We start from the raw sequence: 22,855 nt of genomic DNA on the forward strand, positions 1-22,855 counted from the left end.
AGAAAAATTGCAGCCTAGAGAAAGGTCTTGCACGGCACTGCTCGGGTCTCCCCGCGCAAAACCTCAGAGAAGGAACCGATTCCCAGTCCCGAATGCTCAAAGCCCAGGACGCAGGAGACTGGCCATTGGTCCCCACGGAGTTCTCCTCCGGCTCCCACCAAACCACACTTAGTGACTTCTCGGAAACGTTAGCAGATTCTGCTGAGCAGGAGGGAGGAACGGGTGAGGGGGCGGGGGTGAGGGAAGGGAAGGGCTCTGGAGAATGCTGGACGGACCTCCCCACCACAGACACACACACAAACACGCGCGCGCGCGCACACACACACACACACACACACACACACACACACACGTGCGCGCGCACGTCCGCGCGCCCCACCCGAAGGAGTGGCGGTGGATGTGAGGTCGCGACCCCTCCGGTGCCTTCTCCCACAGCACATGCGGAGAAGGTGCAGCCCGGCGCCGCGGTACTCGCAGCGGGTCCTGCCCTGCACTGGGTGCGCGCGTGGAGAGCCGGCGGCGCGGGCCGGGGAAAGGGCGGGGAGGAAGGAGTAAGAGGAACGGGCCGCGCTGCTGCCCCAGGGGGCGTGGGGGCGGGGCTGCCGCTGGCAGGGCGCGCCCCGGAAGGAGGGGCGCAGTCCCGGCGCTGGCCCTCGCTAGCGATCTGGTGGCGGGCGTCTGGTTTTCAATTCCATCCTCTCGCCGGGCTGGGGCTGGACTAGCCTGGGTGCCAGCGGCTTGTGGCAGGCGCCTGCAGAGCAACAGGAGCCCGAAGAAAGAGGGAGAAGCGGCAGCAGAGAGAACGCCGCGGGGAGAGAGCAGGAGCGAGGAAGGGGTCCCTGAAGCCCGCGCCCTCCTCACAGGCCAGATTGTGCGGGTGCACTGGATGGGCATCCTCGGCGGGCAAGGTTGCAAGTAAGTGCCTTTTCTGTTGCTCCTCTCGTGTGGCGGGCCGGGAAGCCCTCGGTCTGTCTCCAGTGCTAGCCTCAACCGCCACACCCACCTGTATCCATTTTCCCATCTCTGGGTTTTGGCTACTTGGTGTTATGCCACCTGGGAGGTAGAGAGGGGAGAAACTGAACGGAGAAGTCCAAGCAACTGGAGAAAGAGGAGCTGGAGAGGCACCTATTGCCATTGCAAGGCCGACCCTTTGCGGATTGTGACCGTGTGGGTTTGCTAGCAGGTTCCGAAATCGTGGAAAGGAAAGGCAGCTATCTATACCTGATGGTTTATGTCCGTAATTTCTTTACGCTAGCAGCATTGTTGGATGGGTTTCAGTTCCAGGGGCAGGTAGAACAAATAGCCTGTGTTCTAGTCCCCATCTGCAGAGGTGAGCGTGCGGAAGCAGCACAGCGGATCCTACCTGTAGGGATAGTCCGGCAGCGCCGCACCCCTTCCCAGCTCACAAACAGGACTGATTGACCAGACTGCTTAGCCCCATTTCTCGACACACTTTCGTTTTTTTAAACGAATAAGCATTTGAGAGTGAAATGCAGAAAAGATTCGGTGTCATTTTAACTTTTTATCGCCCTCAACCGAAACGGTCATTTACTTTCAAGGAAAAACAAATAGGTGTTTTCCTCACTTGTATTAAAGACAAAAGATCAAAACAAGATTACCAAACTAAAAAATGTCATGCCAACTTTTGTGATTATAACATTTTATTCCTTATTTTATTTTCTTTTTATATTATAGTTGCAACCTTCTTCGTAATTTTTATTTCCTCTTCAACTAAGAGCAATTTTTTTTTTACATGAGAAGCTTAGAGGAGTTTTTTTTTTTTTAAACTCCTTTCAATAAGATAAAAACCAAATCAACATAAGGTTTTCAAAGAATGGTGGATTTTCAGTTTCTATGTGTCAATGTTGGCAGGTTCATTTCTTTTCAGAAACACAATTAATGTTCTTTTCTGTTTGTCCTCCTTCCCTGTGGGCAGGAGAAAGACATTGCTTTTCTTTCTTTCTTTTGATAGTTTAAAATATATTTTCATGATTTTTGCTTTAACATCAATAAAATCTAACTATATATCATCTGTAAACCAAATAAAATTATTAAATAGTCCATTTTATTGAAGTTTTCAAATTCTTTTACCATTATTTAAAAAATAATTAAACTAGAATTCACTTTCTTAGAAACTATGGTGAATAGAATTTAAAAATATTTTATTATTTTAAAGCTAGACTTCTCTGATCCTTATGTATAGAGTTATGATTATTAAAATAGCTTATTCACAATAAAATGTCAGACAAAATATGACATTTGATGTAATGAACACTGCCTTCTATTTAGGCAACTGGTAATAGTTTTACCTAAGATAAGTTTTTGCACTGTGTGTATATTTAAAATACCAGTCTATTGGAAATTCCCTTTTGGAAGTGAACCATTGTGCAATCATGGGACACAGTGATGTATTTTTACAGAGGCTCAGTATACAATATGCCATGATCCCTATGGTTCAGGGCAGGGCTAACTGGGTACCTTGAAGAATCTACAGAAGAAAGATGAGTCAGGTCTGGCTCTTTGCCAAGAGCACCCTTATGCCTCACTGTGTCCCCTAGGACCTGGAAATGATCATGGGAGCCCTCCTGTGGTAGTGCTTCTGTGTTTTTGCTACCTGTTGCTGAGGTGAGTTTTGGCAGCAAAGAAAAAGTAAGAAATTCAGAGGTGGAGTCATTGGAAGGCTATTCACTTTATTCAGTATGACCAAACCACTTTCTCTATGACAAGAAAAAAAAAAAAAAACTCTTGCATTTTGTATGAATAATAGAAACTTAACTTTTATCTCATTTCTATTCCTAGTAAATATATGAAAGAATGTGATATGCTGGAAAGATTTATTTGGTATTTTTCTAATCCAAGGCAAGACCTTGTGGAGGAGCTTAAAGTTTATTAATGTAAATGGATCATTCGAAATGTCATAATGGTATGATTATGATTTTCCCTAAAACTGTCCCAGATCCTTTCCCCCCGTCTTTAACTTCTGAATAAATGCCTTCACCATCCAAGTGTTGATTACTCTCTCTCTTCCCCTTGACAACATTTCATCCATAACTAGTCCATATTTAGATCTATCCGTTTTATCTTCTAAACATCTTTCTATCCAATTATACTTCTCAGATATGCCTCTTTCACTTTGTTTTTTACATCTATCCTGCTACTAAATTAGTTCAAGCCCCTATCATAATTTACCTGGACTCCTGCTACAGCCTTTGCATTGTATACAAAGCAATACCATCATGCCTGTCCTTAAAAACTGGATAGCTGACTGCATAGAAAAAAGGAATAAATGCAGAAACATAGATACCAATCAACAACAAATGGCTTCTGTTAGCATACAGCTCACTCTGATCTGGTTGTAAAACCTCACTGAACCCATCCCCCTCATTTTATATGCTCCAGTCACATTGGTCTTTTAGTACCTGGAACACATGGACTGATTTCACTCCCTACAACCTTTTAAAATGCTGTTCCCAGTGCCTGGACTATTCCTTTCACTCTTTGAATGGCTAGCTCCTTCCCAAACTTTAAATCTCAGCTGAAAAGTCTCTTCCTCAGGTGATCATTCTTCATCACCTGTCAAAAGTACCCTGTCCTCTGTTAATCTCTGTCTTGGTACCTTGTTCGTTTCCTTCACAGTGCTTATTATGGCATGCAGATACTTTGTGGATTTGAATATTGAATGCTCCAAAGAAACAGAGACCAAATCTCTTGTTGGCCCAAAAGAGCACAGTGCCTGGCATGAAGTAGTGGGGGGTTCCTAAATATTTATGTAAATGAGAAAGTACAAAGATATGACTTATTTCACCACAGAGCACATCAAGCCAGTCAATTTATACATTTTATGATTCAATTTCTTTTTTATTTGTTGAACATCTGGTACATTTACAACCCTATACTATGATTTTAAGGAGGTAAAATTAAAATATCCTGAGATGTATTCCCATCTTGTAGCATGTAAGCAATAGTGTGTTCAAAGGTAAGTAGATTATAGCATATTCTTAGGAAAGCAGTGACCACAACTAGATTAAAATATATTTTGAAGGAAAATTGGAGCGCATAAGCCAGTATGACTTTAGTATGCGTGACTCCTAACATACAATGATGACCTTATTAGGTTTAAATCTGTATCTTTTGCCAAGAATTTGAGGGTCTCTCACTAATCATTTAATTTAAACTATTGTTTTATAATAAATACGGATACTTGAATGAACTCAGTTGATGGAAGTATTATCAAATGAGGCTGAGGCCATAGATCCAATGCCAACATGACTCAAGTTGGTGTTTGCTCCAGGTTAAAGGGGCAGATTATCTTACAAATCCAAAGTGTTCACTCAGGAAGGTTCAGAGACACTATGGGCTAAAGAGCGAAGATTTATCTCTGTTATTGGGTTTGGGGGAGAGGGGGTTTCAAAATTCATGCTGGTTAATGACAGTGTCATATTTTTACTAGAATGTATACATATATACACTTTGTATGGCAATAAATCCACCCATAATTTTTTTTCAGAATGTATTTAAAAATATTAAGCACTTTTGTTATTAACATGAGGATGAAAAGCTAGCTTATTGTTAGGCAACCAGTTTTGATTAATATCTTTTATCTAGCAAGTGACCAGCCATACTGTTGGGTTGTTTTTTCTTGTTTTGTTCTTGTAAAGAATTTGGCAATCATATTTTTTCTTGAAGGACTAACGTATTTCATGAATTGTCACCAGGGATTTCGTTAAAATTGCAGAGCATACAAGTTAGAATACCACTTAACATAGCAAGGTCATAGGGGCACCGGGGCCGCTCAGTTGGTTAAGCGTCCAACTTTGGCTCAGGTCATGATTTCATGGTTTGTGGGTTCGAGCCCCGCGTTAGGCTCTGTGCTGACAGCTTGGAGCCTGAGAGCCTGCTTTGGATTCTGTGTCTCCCACTCTCTCTGCTCCTCCCCAGCTCATGCTCTGTCTCTCTCTCTCGAAAAATAAATAAACATCAGAAAATAAAATTTTAAAAACGATGGCCAGGTCATAATAAAATGGATAGTGTAAGATAGTATAAAAATAATTTTCATTTGAAGATTTATGGAAGAGCATTCACAGAGTGTGGGTAGACTACTTTTGTAGAATGTAAGAGAACGGTTTTGGTTTCATGCCATCCTGCAAAATGAAATTTCTTCTTTGAAGGTTTAACTGACTCTTCCCCCCCTCTGTATAGCTGGAAGGAAATGGCTTTAGGCAACAAGGAAAGCCATCAGCCCTTGGCAGCTAAAGGTAGAGTAAACTTTGGGGAAACAAAACTCTTCTGGGTGGTGAGGATAAATGCCAGACCATGATCAAGAGGGACAGGAGGAGGGAATGCCTTGAACAGTGCCAGTAAACATTATTTGCCACAGACAAATTTGAGTTGGCAATATATATATAGTGGAATCATTTGATATCTTTTTAGCCACACTGACAAGAGTCCTTTCTTCTTTTTTCTTTAAAATAACAACTATATTTTAAGTGAAAACATGCTGTTATTGCTTCATTTATAGAGGAAATGGATTACCTTTGGATTTTTAAAGTGATATCACAGGGAGTCAAAAATGCCATATATTATTATTAAAATATACCATTTCTTTAATTGTAATTTTATTGCTATTCATTTTATGATTTCCTTTTGTTGTGTCAGGTGTTTGAGAGACTGCTATTATTGATTATAAATGTCTTTAAAATGGCTCCTTGGATTTTTTACAAAGCTTTCTAAATCATTTATCAAAATACAATAAAGCTGATTGCACCTATGTTGTTCACTTGGAAATTTGGAGGGAGTAAGTACATTTACAATGTCATTAACCTACCATCTCTGCCCTGCAATGTATGTCTTTTTTCTTTCCTTTTTTCTCTTCTTCTGTACATATCATCTTCTGAACATTTGATATATATGCCAGGACTACAAGTTTTGCTCCATTTTGGGCAAAATTATTAATACTAATAATTGGAAAATCAAGCTCCTAAAGAAGAATTAATAAGATTAGACAGATGCATTAAAATATAAGCACAGAAACGTTTGTGTAAAGATTTTTTTTTTAATGTTTCATTAAAAGAGCACGAGCACGAGCAGGGGAGGGGCAGAGTGAGAGAGGAATACAGAATCAGAAAAAGGCTGATTCTGAGCTGTCCACACAGAGCCCGACATGGGGCTTGAACTCACAAGCTGTGAGATCATGACCTGAGCTGAAGTCGGATGCTTTACCAACTGAGCCACCCAGGTGCCCCTTGTGTAAAGATTTTTAATGAAATTTTGTATGTGTTGTATGCCAAACTAGACATCCTCTGTCATTTGATTGTTTTTAAGAAATAGGGGTGATTTCACTAGATGTAGTCACTGTCAACTATACCAGTTGCTCATAAACCGTGTATCTTAGAATCTAAGTAATTATTTAAAAATATGTCATTTTCCTGAGAACCCATAATTAGAAATTAAAAAAAGAAGTAAATGTAGATATTAAAATCCATACAGAAAAATAAAACGGGGGAAATGAAAGAATTGTTATATGGTAAGGATATGTCCCCTTATTTATTGATATAACTCCACTACATGATTATTGTTTCAAGTCTAATGGACAATGCTTCTTTTAAGGTTTAGAGAAAGGATAGCTTATTAACTGTATGTACATTTTGAATAAGATATTTTATTGGTAAATTATGCCTTCACTTTTTCTGGGTAATGATATAAAATTAATATTCCATATAGATAAATATTATGAGACTAATCTTTTTAGATGATCCTTTCATGGAATAAAATTTCAAAGTTTAAATGGTGTTTTGTCCCACTTAACATGATACATATTCTTGTTACCGTGGACAAACTGGCTCATGGTAATTCATGTAGGGAAAAGAGAAATGGCATCATCAAGGGTCAAGTGGGAACAATGTTCTTATAATATCATGAGATCATCTGACATACTTAAAGGAATGAATGTTTGCAGAATTGTTATGCAGAGATGCTCTTTTGGAAATTCATATTACATTTGTACTATATTTCAGAATATTTACAAAATATTTTTATAAAGGGTTAAAAACATAGAGGGATAAATTTGTATTCACATCAATGTAGTGAAAATGTGTTTTCCTAGATATTTCTCTTGCTCAACATGTGATCTTAGTCAAACACTTTTTTTCAAATGCAGCTTCATTAATTGTAGAGTTGGTCACTAACCCTTCTAAGGGTTTCTGTACAAATTAGGTTAAAACGCATATTTTAAAAAGGCATTTTAGTGTCTCACACATGATAAGGAGGTGTTCAATAATGGTGGATAGACATTTGGTAGCTTAGTATATATAATCAAAATGTATTCTGTTTTGAATACAAATGGTACAGCATTTAAAGTACTCTGTTGTTGCGTTTACTCTTAATCCTATTTTTAAAGACAGTTATAATTGTACATCTCTAATGTAGGATCATCCCATTTTGAACTCTCTATTAGTAAAGTTGTCAGGTATAGGCTATTACAAATTGTTTATGTGAAGTATCTAAAAATTTATAAGTAGGAAAATATGGGAGAGGTATCTAAAAATCAACAATTTTTTAACTATCCAGATAAATTTTCTTTCTGTTTTTGAACCTGGTCCATCAGAATTTTTCATTAATAGAGAGCAATTCAGTAGAGGTGACCTGCCAGATCTCCTAATAATGCATCTCAAAACTATCTACTTTGATAAGATTTTTGTAAGCACGTATCATAAAATTTTTCACTTATGTGTGAAATCAAACTGACTCTAGTACTTCAGTCATCAAGAACGTAACTCTGAATTTTTAAATCAGCAAATTAGATGTCTGAGCCTGAGAGAAATATTTGCCAATATGTCCATTCACTTACTTTATTTCACTCGTGATTGTTAACAAAAACCAGAATCTTGTAAAGGAAATCATCAAATTAAGGGTAACAACTGAATTGTTTTTATTTATCTTCTTTAGCAATCCACAATTCTTCCTCAGTTACAAAGAATAATAGACTATGTGTTACAAGAGGTGGGTTAGGGCAACATGATGAGGACAGAAAATGAATATATGAACAGGTATACTGCCATAAGGGAAAATATGGATCACAGCACCATTTACATATATTGTTAAGATTACTGGTAATAACATTAATTTAACAGACTCAAATGTGGAGGTCTCATTTTTGTCAAGCAGTTCATTAAGGGATCTTCAAATGCTCCTTTTAAATCCCTACAGCCACCTTTTGAGGTGAGCACGCTAAACTCAGAAGTTTGCTAACCTTCCAAAATACTTGCAGTGATCACTAACCTGAGTAATGTACAAATTCTTTTTAGAGGAAAGAAGATTGTATTTATCCTGTGAATGCACTTGTACATATTCCACCCAAATATGCCACCAAATAGTGGTTAGGTTACCAAGGATTCTATAAAAGTCATTTCCAAACACCCAGAATGGAGCCGAAATAAACTACATTTGCAATTAAACAAAGCGAACTATCAAATTACAATACCAGAGAATAAGAGAAAGAAAGATTGAAGATTGTTTAAATGTTCTTCTTGGATACTGATTCTTGGGTGGCGGTGTATTTGTGTTAAACTGAAGTTGAGATTTAGATGGACATTTGGAGATATTATGATGTTATGAAATGTATCAATACTTTAAAAGTGCTTTTGAGGTTGTTTTAAAGGTTGAGTGACTTTGTGTTCCTGGTCTAGGGGTGTCATTGTATTACTTTGACTTGACTTGGCCACAATTAGAATATTTTGCTTGTTTTATTTTAAGGAAATCAAAGGAACTTTCCCAATATAGACAAGAGTTTGAAAGAAAAGGAATGGTACCATTAAAAGGAGTGTGTGTGTGAAATGTCTGGGTGAAGTCCATTCCACTCAGTGATGAAAAGAGGGAATGAAGCCAGGCATGAGATTCTGGGTGTTAGGGGGACGTAAAAGTAGAGGAAGCAAAGTGACCTTGTACAGGGTAAGGAAAGAAGAAGACAGCATTCGTGTAAAGTTCTTGTGTCCTAGAAATTACAAATACAGACATTTTGGGGGCACCTGGGTGGCTCAGTCGGTTGAGCCTATGACTCTTGAGTTCAGCTCAGGTCATGATCCCAGGGTTTTGGGATTGAGTCCCACATTGGGCCCGATGCTGAGTGTGGAGCCTGCTTGGGATTCTCTTTCTATTTCTCCCTCTGCTCCTCTCCCCTGCTCGCGCTCTCTCTCTTAAGAAAAAAAAAAAAAGAATACAGACATTCAAAAATTTTTTAAATATTTATTTATTTTGAGAGCGAAAGAGACACAGCATAAGCAGGAGAGGGGCAGAGAGAGAGGGAGACACAGAATCTGAAGCAGGCTCCAGGCTCTGAGCTGTCAACACAGAGCCCGACTTGGGGCTCAAACTCACGGATTGTGAGATCATGACCTGAGCAGAAGTTGGAAGCTCAACAGACTGAGCCACCCAGTCGCCCTTATAGACATTTTTAATTAGAGGAGTACAAATATTTTTAGTGTCCCAAGTTCATATACTCAACGTAACCTGAATTTTAGAACTTATTATCGCAAAGAGACTGATTTGTGTCAATTAAAGTAAGTAACATTAATGATTCAAGGTGTTCACTCTTAAGGGTTTTAAAACATTTTTGGACATTAGTTTATTTTGCATTATATCTATAATTTCCTAGTGCAGATTATTTTCTTTAAATTTCTGGTATCTACTTAGATACTGTTTGAGTGGGATATAGAAACATGAAAATTCTTGAATTCTATGATGTGTCTGAGTTCTAATTGGTGTCTATTGGCAGCTTGTCCACTAGACTGTTAAGGTTTTAAGGGCAGAGACTGTAGTTTGTTCATATTGGTGGCCCTGCACGGTGCCTTGTATGCAGTCATTCTTAGTACAGATTTGCTGAAGAAAAGAATCATATTTATTACAGGCATATACTTAACTCATTTACAATAGTTCCTTTTCACTGAAACTTACTTTTTAAGTATGTGGGAGAAATAAGAAGAGGTTAGTAATTGAGACTTCTTAAACCCAACTTTTCATCATTACTAAGTCCCGACAAAACAGTCCTATTTCTTATTCTGACTCAGGAAAGGAACAATACTCCTGCTTGTTTTTTTTTTTTTTTTTTTTTTTTTTTTTTTTTTTTTTTTTTTTTTTTGCCACAGTTTGGGTTCATCAATTCTAGACGACAGTATTTAGTCTTATTAACATAAAAGAGCCAAAATATCTTAACATGTACTCAGTTTGATGCATTACAAAGACTGATGCCCAGATCGTTTCCTAAAAGAGTTATCTGTCAGAGGATTTGCTTAAGAGGTGGTCTGCAGTCAAACATTAAAAAATAATGATAATAATAATGTTAAAACTAAAATTTCCAAACCCATTTGTCTTGAGCTGGTGATCAGTCATTAATTAAGCCCTATCTGGTGGCCCTCCAAAATGTGTAGATCAGGAGTTGGCATCCAAGTTGGTATCAGTGCCATTGAGGTTGTGGGGAGGGAGAGCCTGGCAGAGATCCTAAGGGTAGCGGTAAAGGGAAGCTGAACAGATCCAGGTCAGCTCTTAAAACTCAGCATCACTGTTCTCAGCATTTATGTTTCTGCAGTTGAATAGTAATTCCTTCCTTCCTTCCTTCCTTCCTTCCTTCCTTCCTTCCTTCCTTCTTCCTTTATTCACTTTCTTCCTTCAGCAAGTACTCATCGAGTAGCTACTCAGACACGATTGTGGTGCGGAAATAGCAGTGAATAAAACATGGAGGTCTCATGCTAGTTTGGAGGCAGATAACCAGTAAATAAACAAACCACTATGTGTATGCTGTGGGGAAACATATAGCAGGACAGAGAGAATGGAGGGCAGGAGGCATTATTTAATAAGTAAGCGTGGTTAGAAAGCCTTTTAGAGGTGATATTTGAGCAGAGACCTGAGGGAGGTAGGGAAGTGAGAGAGCCAGGGAAACAATAGGACAATCATTCCAGTCACGAGGAGTAGCAATTGCACCAGCCTGAAGGCATATTTGAGGTGTTCATGGAACAGCAAGGAAGTCATTGCGACTAAGTGCAGAGAGAAGGTAGAAAGTAGTAGAAGATGTGTGCCTCTTCCTAACTTGGGAAAGATTACTACATCTGCCTAGAAGGCTGTATGAGGGGCCAATGCTGCGGTGACCAGCATGGGGCAAACTTTGGGAGAAGATGAATTCTGCCTTTTTTTTTTTAAGTGGATCCCATTCTGAACATAGGTACCCCACAATCCAAGTAAATGTTTGAGAAGCTCCTAATTGCCATATAATATGAAATCTTTTTGATCTTTTTTTTGAGATTTATGTGTAAATGTTTTATATTCTCTCCCTATCTGCAATGGAGGATAAAAGAGCTAACGTGTCAGAGGTTACAACTGAGAGTATCTCTAAATGTTTAAATGCAGGAAACTAAAACAGGGTGAGAGTGCAGTCATATTTTGCTTAATTTTTGTATCTATTGTACAGTTTCTTCTTATGAAATAGTGACACTGCATAGATATCAAGGAGTATTGTCTGGCAACATAGACAGCAGGGAAGCATACTTGTGTCCTGTCATGCCTGACCCACTGCTCACTGCTGTGACTTTGGGATTCTACTGACTCTCTCTTCTCTAAGTTTTCAGCAAATTCTTGTGAATTTAAGTTTTTTTTAATTGTGATAAAATATACATAACATAAAAATTACCACTTTAATCATTATTAGGTGTACAATTCAAGAGCATTAAGTACATTCACATTGTTGTGTATCCATCACCACCATCCATCTCCAGAACTTGTTCATCTTCCCAATCTGAAACTCTGTAGCCATTAAACAATAACTCATTACTTGCCTCTTCCCTCCTCTGCCCCTGATAATCACCATTCTACTCTCTTTATCTATGAATTTGATTGTTCTAGGTACCTCATATAAGTGGAATCTTTAATATTTGTCCTTTTGGGTCTGGCTCATTTCACCTAGAACAATATTTTTAAGGTTCATAGATGTTGTAGCATGTGTCAGAATGTCCTTCCTTTTGAAGGCTACATAGTATTTCATTGTGTGTGTATATCACATTTTGTTGATCCATTCATCAGTTGGTGGACATTTGGGTTGCTTTTACATTTTGGTTATTATGAATAATAATGTTGTGAACATTGATGGATAACTATCTGATTGCTTACCTGCTTTTTAATTTGGGGAGTTAACTCCCCAAGTGGAGTTGTTGAATCATGTAATAATTCTACGTGTAGTATTTTGAAGAACTAACATACCATTTTCACATCAGCTTCACTATTTTACATTCCCACCAGCCATGCACAAGGTTTCATTTATTATTCCTCTTTTTAAATAACAGCAATTCTAATGAATGTGAAGTGATATCTCATTGTGGTTTTTATTTCCATTTCTATCATGATTACTGAAGTTTGAATATCTTTTCGTGTGCTTATTGACCATTTGTACATTTTCTTTGAAGAAATGTCTATTCAAGTTCTTTGCTGATTTTTGAATAGTTATTTGTTTGCTTTTGTTGTTAAGTTTTAGGAGTCCTTTATATCTTGTGGTTATTAATTTCTTATCAGATATATGATTCGCAAATATTTTATCCATTCTCAGAGTTATATTTTCACTATCTGATAGTATCCTTTGATATGCACGATTTCAATTTTGATGAAATCCATTGTATCTGTTTTTTGTTGTTGTTGTTGCCTGTGCTTTTGGTGCCATATCCAAGAAAATGTTGCCAAATCCAATGTTTTAAAGATTTTCTCCTACGTTTTCTTATTATAGTGTTATAGTTTTAGCTCTTACGTTTAGGTCTGTGATCCATTGGATTCATTTTTTTTTTTCAATTCCTGTAGATGTTATGGAGTCTAAGAGTCTCCAACTTCTCTTCATCCCCTTCATCCTTCTTTCCCAGAGGTCTGCTTTATTTTTGTTGTTGTTGTTGTTGTTGTTGTTGTTTGTGTGTTTAGCTCAAATATCCTTACTCAGTCCTTACTGAAAGTAAGGTAAATATTCAGAGTAAGGAATATTTACTTTTCGTTTCTTTTTTTTTTCTTGTATTCTATGATTAAAATCCTTTAATTATTGGAAGAGTATGCCAGCAACTTAGGGAGATTGCTGATATGGAAAGAATATAATATTTTCTTGCTGTCTGATTGGGTTTATTTATCCTTTTGACCAATCCTATTATTGAAAAATATTTGGGTTTCATCCCTTCCTATGTAGTCTAGGAATTCTGATTTCTTGCTATATAGTTAATAGATTCAGGAACTGTTTATATTCCAATCTGAGGCATTAGATGATATGATTAAGTAGAGCGAGAATTCTGTCTTGCTGCATTTTAATCTCCTCTGATTAAACTAGAACAATGTTTTACACAGAGTGAGTATTAAATAATACTTGAGTAAGTACATGACTAATGAATGAAAAAGAAAGACTGTCTTATTTTCTTAAGTGTTTAGTAAATCAATGACTTCTTTGTTTTAGAATCTTAGATTCATTTTAATAAAACAAGTTTAAAACTCTCCTTTCATCTATCCCTTAATTCTTATGAGGACACTAATTTTTCAATCAGTTTTGCTAGAAGTGTTTTTAGAAGTTTGCTACTGAGAATTGATGTTTGAAGGTTAGAATTTATACCACAAATATCTTTTGTTCCATCAGAGAGCTCTTGTGGTGGTTAAATCCCGTAGGCAGTACCTTTCCCCTTGTGTAGCTACCAGCACATAAAAAAACGGAGACTATTTATGGAAATTCAAGGTCACTGAGTATGGTTTACATTGTCATGAAAATATGATATATGAACATCTTTTTTGCTTACAAACAGTTCCATGCATTAATTAGAACAAGAAAAGTAGTAAAGCCTGTAAATAAAAATTAAGTACGTTTACCATTGAATTGTTTTAGACTCTTTTTGCCTCAACACTCCCCTTATCTGAGAATCCTGGTCGGATATCTATTGGAATTTAAATTTGAGGAAGGATAGGAATTATTTTCTTCCAATTCACTTGTTACTCTGTGGCTGCTATCTAATCTGGAATTTTATCCATTATCCTAAGTCTGTTGCTATGTATTGTAGAATTTTGAAAAATGTGTCTCAGAATGGTGAGAGTAAGAAATGCTATCATACATTTAACTAACGCCTTTTAAAAAATAGCAATACCCTTCATCTTCTATCTTGCAAACAATAACAACATCAAAAGAGAATACATTTTACACATTATTATATGTATTTCATCATATTCCCAGATTAAGTTTAGGGCTACTAACTGCCTTACCATATTTTTAGCCTCTGGCTCCCTGAAGTATGAAACACGGAACATGAGTTGGTGAACATGAGTTTTCAAAAGGCTTTTTTTGTAAGTTTATGTTATTTATTCCATAATACTTCACCATACCTAGAATGAATTGCCACTAAATAAGATGTTTCTTTAGCTCCTTCCCCTGCTGATATACATTCTAAAAGAATGTTTACAACAAAAATCTTATATGTAGATTGGTATGCATGCTACTTAACTCACTTGTTGATATTGAATTAAAGGACCTTTCGTTATTGAACCATTCCTAGGCTTCGAGGAATATTTCATCAAAATCTGTCACTGTGCTCAGATTTTGCCTTCTTAAATGAATACCTAGCTTTCTCTTGCTTTATTTTTAAGTTCTGGTTGAAGAAAATCCTTTGATTCCTACTAAAGCATATTCTCTTTTTGTTTTTTAAAGTAATATTTCCTCATATCTTGCTGGGTGTTACCTAAGCTCAGCACTTTTAACCATTACATGATCCTGCTCAGTCCTAAAGAATCATTTCTACTATCAGATGGTTACGCTTTTATGAATTTGCCATATTCCTTATTTTCTCACAGTTTCATCTCTTTTATCATTTCTACTTTGGCTTCAAATATTACAACACTCTCAGTATATTGGAATTGAACAAGCCTGATGGATTTAATAATTTTCATTACTGCTTAAGAACAATGCCCACATTCTGCATGCACTGCATGGACTTAGGAGCTTTATGTTGGTAGGAATTGAATGGCTGTGTGCGATATATATCGCCATCTGTCGGTAGAGAGTAGTGCAGTTCTACCTTTGCAAGGATCATAGTTCTCTTGTTTAAAACTCTAGAAATAAATATCATTAAGAAGAAAAGGTTCTGTATGTGTAATACAAAACTTTATCTATTATGAAGTCACCAAATTTGTTCTCCTTTCTTAAGAACATTAGGTATGCAAAATCAATTTGTAAGAAAGTTGGTAAAAATCATTAATAATAATGGTTAGAATGTATTATACGCTTAACGTGTACCAGGAAATGTGCTTAATGATTAAAAGGCAGTGTTTCATTTTTTTCCCATAAAATGCCCTTGTAGGATAATCATTTTTAGTTCTGTTAATTTATGATGCAGAAACCAAGCTTTCCAGAGGTTAATTAACTTGCCCAAAACACAAGTTAGTAAGTAAAAGAGATGAGATTTGAACCCAGGCCTCTCTCATTATGGAGCCACAAAATTAACAACTCTATTATTCTGTCTTCCTATTTTACTGCAGATCTAGATTTTAGATTAAAGCCACAAACATAGGAAAATGAAATACAACATAAACAGCAAATACTCTTCCCTTAAGATTTTATTTTTTTTATTTGTTTTTATTTTTGTAAACATTTATTTGTTTTTGAGAGACAGAGACAGAGCATGAGTGAGGGAGGGGCAGAGAGAGAGGGAGACACACAATCCAAAGCAGGCTCCAGGGTCCGAGCTATCAGCACAGAGCCCGACGTGGGACTCGAACTCAACAACTGTGAGATCATGACCTGAGCCAAAGTTAGACACTTAACCGACTCAGCCACCCAGGTGCCCTTCTTCCTGTAAGATTTCAATGAGGTTTTACTTTTAACCACTGATTCATGGTTTATCATTTTAAAATTGCAGTATATGTAGGGAGAGATGATAATATTACTAATATTTATTTAGCCTAGGCACTGTGGTAGGCACAGTAAGTGTTTCTGTTCTACCTAATGACCTTGTTAGATGGGTATTTTCTCTGGTTCATTTATGAGGAATTTGCATAATGCCACAGAGCTACTTAGGTCTTACAATCATGGAATTCAAACCTAAATCAGCCTGGCACCAAAGCTATTATGTCCTTTCTCCTAAACCATGTTAATGTTTTGGGTGAGGTGGATACATGCATTATCAAAGAGTGGAAATGCACTCTGTATAGAACACTTTATAAAAAGGTGTACAATCTCTTTTGTAGCCATACTTTAGTGACCTCAGAGGTTATATACGTCAGTGATGGTCTGTGCTCTCAGAAAAGGTTTAATTCTGACTACTAGAGAAGATTTAATATGGGCTAAGAAATATTTTCCTTCTTTTCTTCATACATCATGTGTAGATGGAACTACATGAATATTCCTACTAACCGTTTTAGATATGCCGACAATCATTGACAATAATCTTTTTTTTTTTTAAGTTTTATTTATTTGAGATAGAGAGAAAGCATGCGCATGTGAGTTGGGAAGGGACAGAGAGAGAGGGAGAAAGAGAATGCCAAGCAGGTTCCTGACTGTCAGTGCACAGAGCCCGATGTGAGCCTCGAAGTCACAAACGAGCCATGAGCTCATGACCTGAGCTGAAGTCAAGAGTTGGATACCTAACTGACTGAACCACCCAGGCATCCAATATAGCAGTTCTTTTTAAGTTAACTTATAAATTTACTGCAATTCCAATGAAAATAAAAATAAGAATTCTGAAATTAGATAATGTGAGTCAAGTTATCTGGGACAATATACACAGGACACAGTAATATCTACTCAGACTAACCCCAGTAAACATTAAATTACCTTATAAAATTAGAATAATTAAAATGGTGTGGTTTTGGTAAAATACATAGCACAGTGGAATAAAATGTAATATCCAGAAATAGACATAATTATGTATGAGAATTATAAATAGCATCTCAAAAAGGTGGGAGGAAATATTAATTAATAAGTGTCATTGGGAAAACTGGAAAGCAATGGGAATAAAGATGAATTCAAATCGCTACCTCACAGCTTAACCCAATATACATATTAGATGAATAAAATATTTAAAATATAAAATACAAATCACAAAGAAAAAGAAATGTTACTAGAAGAAAACAGGTAGAATTTTTTTTTTAATTTTACAATAGAACTTTTTTTCTAAAGTAATGTAAAAACACAATAGCCATTACAGAAAGAATTGGTGAATTCACTTTAACAAAATAGTAAATGCTTCAAAAGAAATGAAAAGGAATGAAAAGAAAAAGAAGTGAAGAAATGAAAAAAATGAAATGAAAAACAAAAGACTAATGCAAAAGAAATGAAAAACAAAAAACTGATGCAAATATTTGCATCTTATGCTACAGAAAACAGTTTATTTTATTATTATATTAAGAATTCCTAAATTAATAAGAACAGAATAATAGCTCGTTATAAAAATGGATGAAGACTGTGTACAAGGAGTTCACAGAAATGAAGCACATTTTAAGGATCTGAAAAGATCCCCAACCTTACTCATAAGAAAAAATGCAAACTGAAACAATAGCAAGTTATCATTTCCCACCTCTTAAGATAACAAAGATGAAAAAAGGTTTATACAACTCTGTGTTGAGGGTGTGTGCAGACAATCCCTGACATATTGTTTTGGGGAGCATAAATTGGTAGAACCTCTATGAAAAGTAATTTGGCAATATTATCTTGTCCAAATTATAAATGCAGATATAATTATGACCCAGAGATTTTGCTCTCAGGTATTTATCTCACAAATATAATTTCATACTGTGAAACTATGTATGAGGAGATAATCATTGTGGCTTTGGGAAGAAACAGAAATGTTCCTCAAGGAAGAATGGCTAAATAATTTTGTCCTATCTATGCAAATGGAATTTATGAAACTGTTGTAAAAAGACATGGTGGCTCTCTACATATTAATACAGAAATAGTTCCAAGTTATATATATATTATATATATATTTAAGTTTATTTATTTTTGAGAGAGAGAGAGTGTGTGCAAACAGGGAAGGGGAAGAGAGAGAGGGAGAGAGGGAGAGAATCCCAAGCAGGCTCCACACTGTCAGTACAGAGCCCGATATGGGGGCTCAAACTCACGAACCGTGAGATCATGAGCTGAGCTGAAATCAAGCTTAACTGACTGAGCCACCCAGGCTCCCCTCCAGGCTATATTTTTAAGTGACAAATGCAAAATGTAAGCCAGTGTGTATACAGGGTATTAATTGTATGAAAAGGAAAATTAGTAGGTATAGATGTGTTTGTAAAAACATGTAGGTGGGTACACAAGGGATTGGTACCAGTCGATCCCTCCAGGGTAGGAATCTGGGTAGCTGAGAAACAAGGGAGAGAGGGACAATTACTTTTCTTTATACATACTTTTGAGTTTTGTAGCTATATTTATTCTTCAAAAATAAATATAAGAATGCTAATGAGGGAAAAAAATGAGTCATCAACCTGCGGTTGTGGCTCAAGTATTCAACCTAAAGGTGTTCTGTTCATGGAGTTACTAACTGCACTGAAGTTTAATTTTAATCATATGATAGGTCCTCAAAACTATGTCTGGAATGAATTTGAATGAATGAATGATGCCTGTAAAAGTGTTTTGCAAACCATAATGAGTATGAAAACATGTAATATTGTTATTTGCCTTATTTAGAATAGAGTCATATGAACTAAAGAAATATTGATATTCAAATTCCAAATTCAAAAAAGATTCTATGAAAGATCTGGAGAGGTATGTCACCCAAACACTGAGAAAAGAGAAGAGGCAAACTTTGGATGGTTTCATTTGAGGTAAAACGAGCAACCTTGTGCAGCCTCACACAAGTCTCCAGGGATTGTATGAATATCTCATCCCTAGTCTTGTGCTTCCAAGAAATTATATCCTGAAAATAAAACTCTGCTTTTGCACTAAGAAAAAAATATATATGCACAAAAATGTGAATATTTTACAGTAATTGTGTAGTTCTTTCAAGTAGTAATTACATATTTTTATTTTATTTATTTGTTTTGTAATTATATATTCTTTTTAAAATTTTTTTAACGTTTATTTATTTTTGAGACAGAGAGAGAGCATGAACGGGGGAGGGGCGGAGAGAGAGGGAGACACAGAATCGGAAGCAGGCTCCAGGCTCTGAACCATCAGCCCAGAGCCCGACGCGGGGCTCAAACTCACAGACTGTGAGATTGTGACCTGAGCTGAAGTCGGACGCTTAACCGACTGAGCCACCCAGGCGCCCCTGTAATTATATATTTTTAAATTTATTTTTAAAAACCAGGTTTACCAAAGACAAAAATTAAAAAATGACAAACTGGTGGGGCGCTTGGATGACTCAGTCAATAAAGCATCCAACTTCAGCTCAGGTCATGATCTCACAGTCTGTGCAGTTTGAGCCCCATGTTGGGCTGTATGCTGACAGCTCAGAGCCTGGAGCCTACTTCGGATTCTTTGTCTCCCTCTCTCTACCTCTCCCCCCCCCCAAAAAAAAAAATAAATAAACATTAACATTTTTTTTAAAAAAAATGACAAACTGGCAAAAAAAGGTAAATAGAAACTTTTGTAGAAAGGGTTCAATATTCTTAAGAGAGACCCCTTATCAAAAGAAGAAAATGAATTACCTAGGAATAACCTAACCAAAGATGTAAAACATCTGTATGCTCAAAACTATAGAAAGCTTATGAAGGAAATTGAAGAAGATACAAAGAAATGGAAAAACATTCCGTGCTCATGGATTGGAAGAATAAATTTGTTAAAATACTACCCAAAGCTGTCTACACATTCAGTGCAATCCCAATCAAAATTGCACCAGCATTCTTCTCGAAGCTAGAACAAGCAATCCTAAAATTTGTATGGAACCACAACAGACCCCGAATAGACAAAGTAATTTTGAAGAAGACCAAAGTGGGAGGCATCACAATCCCAGACTTTATAGCCTCTACTACAAAGCTGTAATCATCAAGACAGCATGGTATTGGCACAGAAACAGACACACAGACCAATGGAATAGAATAGAGACTCCAGAATTGGACCCACAAAACTATGGCCAACTAATCTTTGACAAAGCAGGAAAGAATATCCAATGGAAAAAAGACAGTCTCTTTAACAAATGGTGCTGGGATAACTAGACAGCAACATGAGAACAATGAAACTAGACCACTTTCTTACACAATTCACAAAAATAAACTCAAAATGGATAAAGGACCTGAATGTGAGACATGAAATCATCAAAACCCTAGAGGAGAAAGCAGGAAAAAACCTCTCTGACCTCAGCCGCATCAATTTCTTCTTGACACGTCTCTAAAGGCAAGGGAATTAAAAGCAAAAATGAACTATTGGGACCTCGTGAAGATAAAAAGCTTCTGCACTGCAGAGGAAACAATCAACAAAACTAAAAGGCAACCAAAGGAATGGGAAAAGATATTTGCAAATGGCATATTGGACAAAGGGCTAGTATCCAAGATCTATAAAGAACCCACCAAACTCCACGCCTGAAAAACAAAGTATCCAGTGAAGAAATGGGCAGAAAACATGAATAGACACTTCTCTAAAGAAGACATCTGGATGGCCAACAGGCACATGAAAAGATGCTCAACATCACTCCTCATCAGGGAAATAAAAATCAAAACCACACTGAGGTATCACCTCACGCCGGTCAGAGTGGATAAAATGAACAAATCAGGAGACTATAGATGCTGGCGAGGATGTGGAGAAACGGGAACCCTCTTGTACTGTTGGAGGGAATGCAAACTGGTGCAGCCACTCTGGAAAACAGTGTGGAGGTTCCTCAAAAAATTAAAAATAGATCTACCCTATGACCCAGCAATAGCACTGCTAGGAATTTACCCAAGGGATACAGGAGTACTGATGCATAGGGGAACTTGTACCCCAGTGTTTATAGCAGCACTCTCAACAATAGCCAAATTATGCAAAGAGCCTAAATGTCCATCAACTGATGAATGGATAAAGAAATTGTGGTTTATATATACAATGGAATACTATGTGGCAATGAGAAAGAATGAAATATGGCCTTTTGTAGCAACGTGGATGGAACTGGAAAGTGTTATGCTAAGTGAAATAAGTCATACAGAGAAAGATAGATACCATATATACCATATCTATGGTATAGATACCATTTTCACTCTTATGTGGATCCTGAGAAACTTACCAGAAGACCATGGGGGAGGGAAGGAAAAAAAAAAGTTAGGGAGAGAGCCAAACCATAAGAGACTCTTAAAAACTGAGAATAAACTGAGGGTTGATGGGGAGTGGAGGGAGGGGAGGGTGGGTGATGGGTATTGAAGAGGGCACCTGTTAGGAGGAGCACTGTGTGTTGTATGGAAACCAATTTGACAATAAATTTCATGTTAAAAAATAAATAAATTTAAAAAATTAAATTAAGAAAAAAGAAAATGAAGAATGCCCCATTAGAAAAAGGATGAAGAAAATAAACAGACTTATCAAAGAAGAAACAGACATATTCCATGGAGGGTACATTTTAAAAGAAATTATTTTCCCACATCAAATTGGGAAGAATTTTCCAATTACTATACTTAATATTGTTTGGGTATGGAAAAATATATGCTTATAAATTGCTAGAGAAAACATAAATGTTTATAGCTTTTCTGGAAAGCATTTGGCCAAATGTATGTACATAAGAAGACAAAGTAAATATTTCAAAGTAACATAAATAATTTTTTCTGAAATTATTTTTATTTTAATCTTTATGTCTTTCAATATTTTCTCAATTTTCTACCAATGAAAACTGGCTACATTTATGTTTAACCATATTAGTAACCCCAAATTTATTATATGCACAACTTTCAGGGGAGTACTGTGCCTTGGATTTAATGACAATAAAATATTTCCTGCATAATTTAACCTTGTTTTTACCTACAAATTTCAAATAAGTTGCACTGTTTAATGGCAAAATTTAAGTTAGAATTAATCAACAATCTAGTATTATATCTGTGCCTGGGTTTCTAAAACAATTGTCTTATCAGTTTCTTAGAGATCCAGACATTTGGTGATATGTCCTTAATCAAACGTACATTTTGAGTAAAATATTTCAATGTTGGGGGGGCTTAAGCACTGGTGAAAATGGAAAAACACTCTAATGGCTTTTTAAATTCTAAGACTAGTGTACTTCAAAGTTGTAGAATTTTAAGGTGTAATTAGGTGGTGTCCACCATATTGGTTGGTCTCCCTTCTCATCCATCTGATAAAACTTTTAACTTTATTGCTGATGGTTGAAAGAAAGCTGCTTCGATTAAACCCAAACAGATCATCAATGGTTTTTATGTTAGTATCACTAAAATGAGAAACAGACTATAATAGCAAAACTTATACGTTTCTTGCACATGTTAAGCTGTATATAAGGTTAGGAATTGTTTCGTTTCCAAATAGGTTTTAATTTTTTTTTTATGTTTATTTATATTTGAGAGAGACAGTATGCAAGCAGTGGAGGGGCAGAGAGAGAGGGAGACACAGAATCTGAAGCAGGCTCCAGGCTCTGAGCTGTCAGCACAGAGCCCAATGTGGGGCTCGAACTCACGAACCATGTGATCATGATCTGAGCTAAAGTTGGACACTCAACTGACCGAGACACCCAGGTGCCCAGGTTCTAATTTTTTAAATGAGGAGAAAAAGAAAAATGGAGAGAGCCATGGATTTTTAAAGAATGTTTCTTATATAGAGTCAATGATAGTTCTTGATTGTTATAAGTATTTGAAGATGCTTTCAAAATATTGAGAAGTCTTAAGTAACTTAGTTAAGTAATAACTAACGTTTGTTTACAAATCTGTGTGATATGTATGTTGTGTTAAGGACAAGATGCTTATACTTCTTCAAGTGTTT

At 36.6% G+C, this 22,855-nt stretch overlaps 1 protein-coding gene across 1 annotated transcript in view; it reads left to right on the forward strand.

Annotated features, from left to right (window-relative positions):
• The first annotated feature begins 832 nt into the window (after window positions 1-832).
• The window catches only part of SCN9A (sodium voltage-gated channel alpha subunit 9), a 163,390-nt gene continuing 141,367 nt past the window's right edge, over window positions 833-22,855 (forward strand). The window contains exon 1 of the mRNA XM_049615550.1: window positions 833-915. The gene's annotated coding sequence lies outside the window, so the exon portion shown is untranslated. The remainder of the gene's footprint in view (window positions 916-22,855) is intronic.

This window comes from Panthera uncia (assembly GCF_023721935.1).
Source record: "Panthera uncia isolate 11264 chromosome C1 unlocalized genomic scaffold, Puncia_PCG_1.0 HiC_scaffold_3, whole genome shotgun sequence".
In the NCBI taxonomy this organism is placed as follows: Eukaryota; Metazoa; Chordata; class Mammalia; order Carnivora; family Felidae; genus Panthera; species Panthera uncia.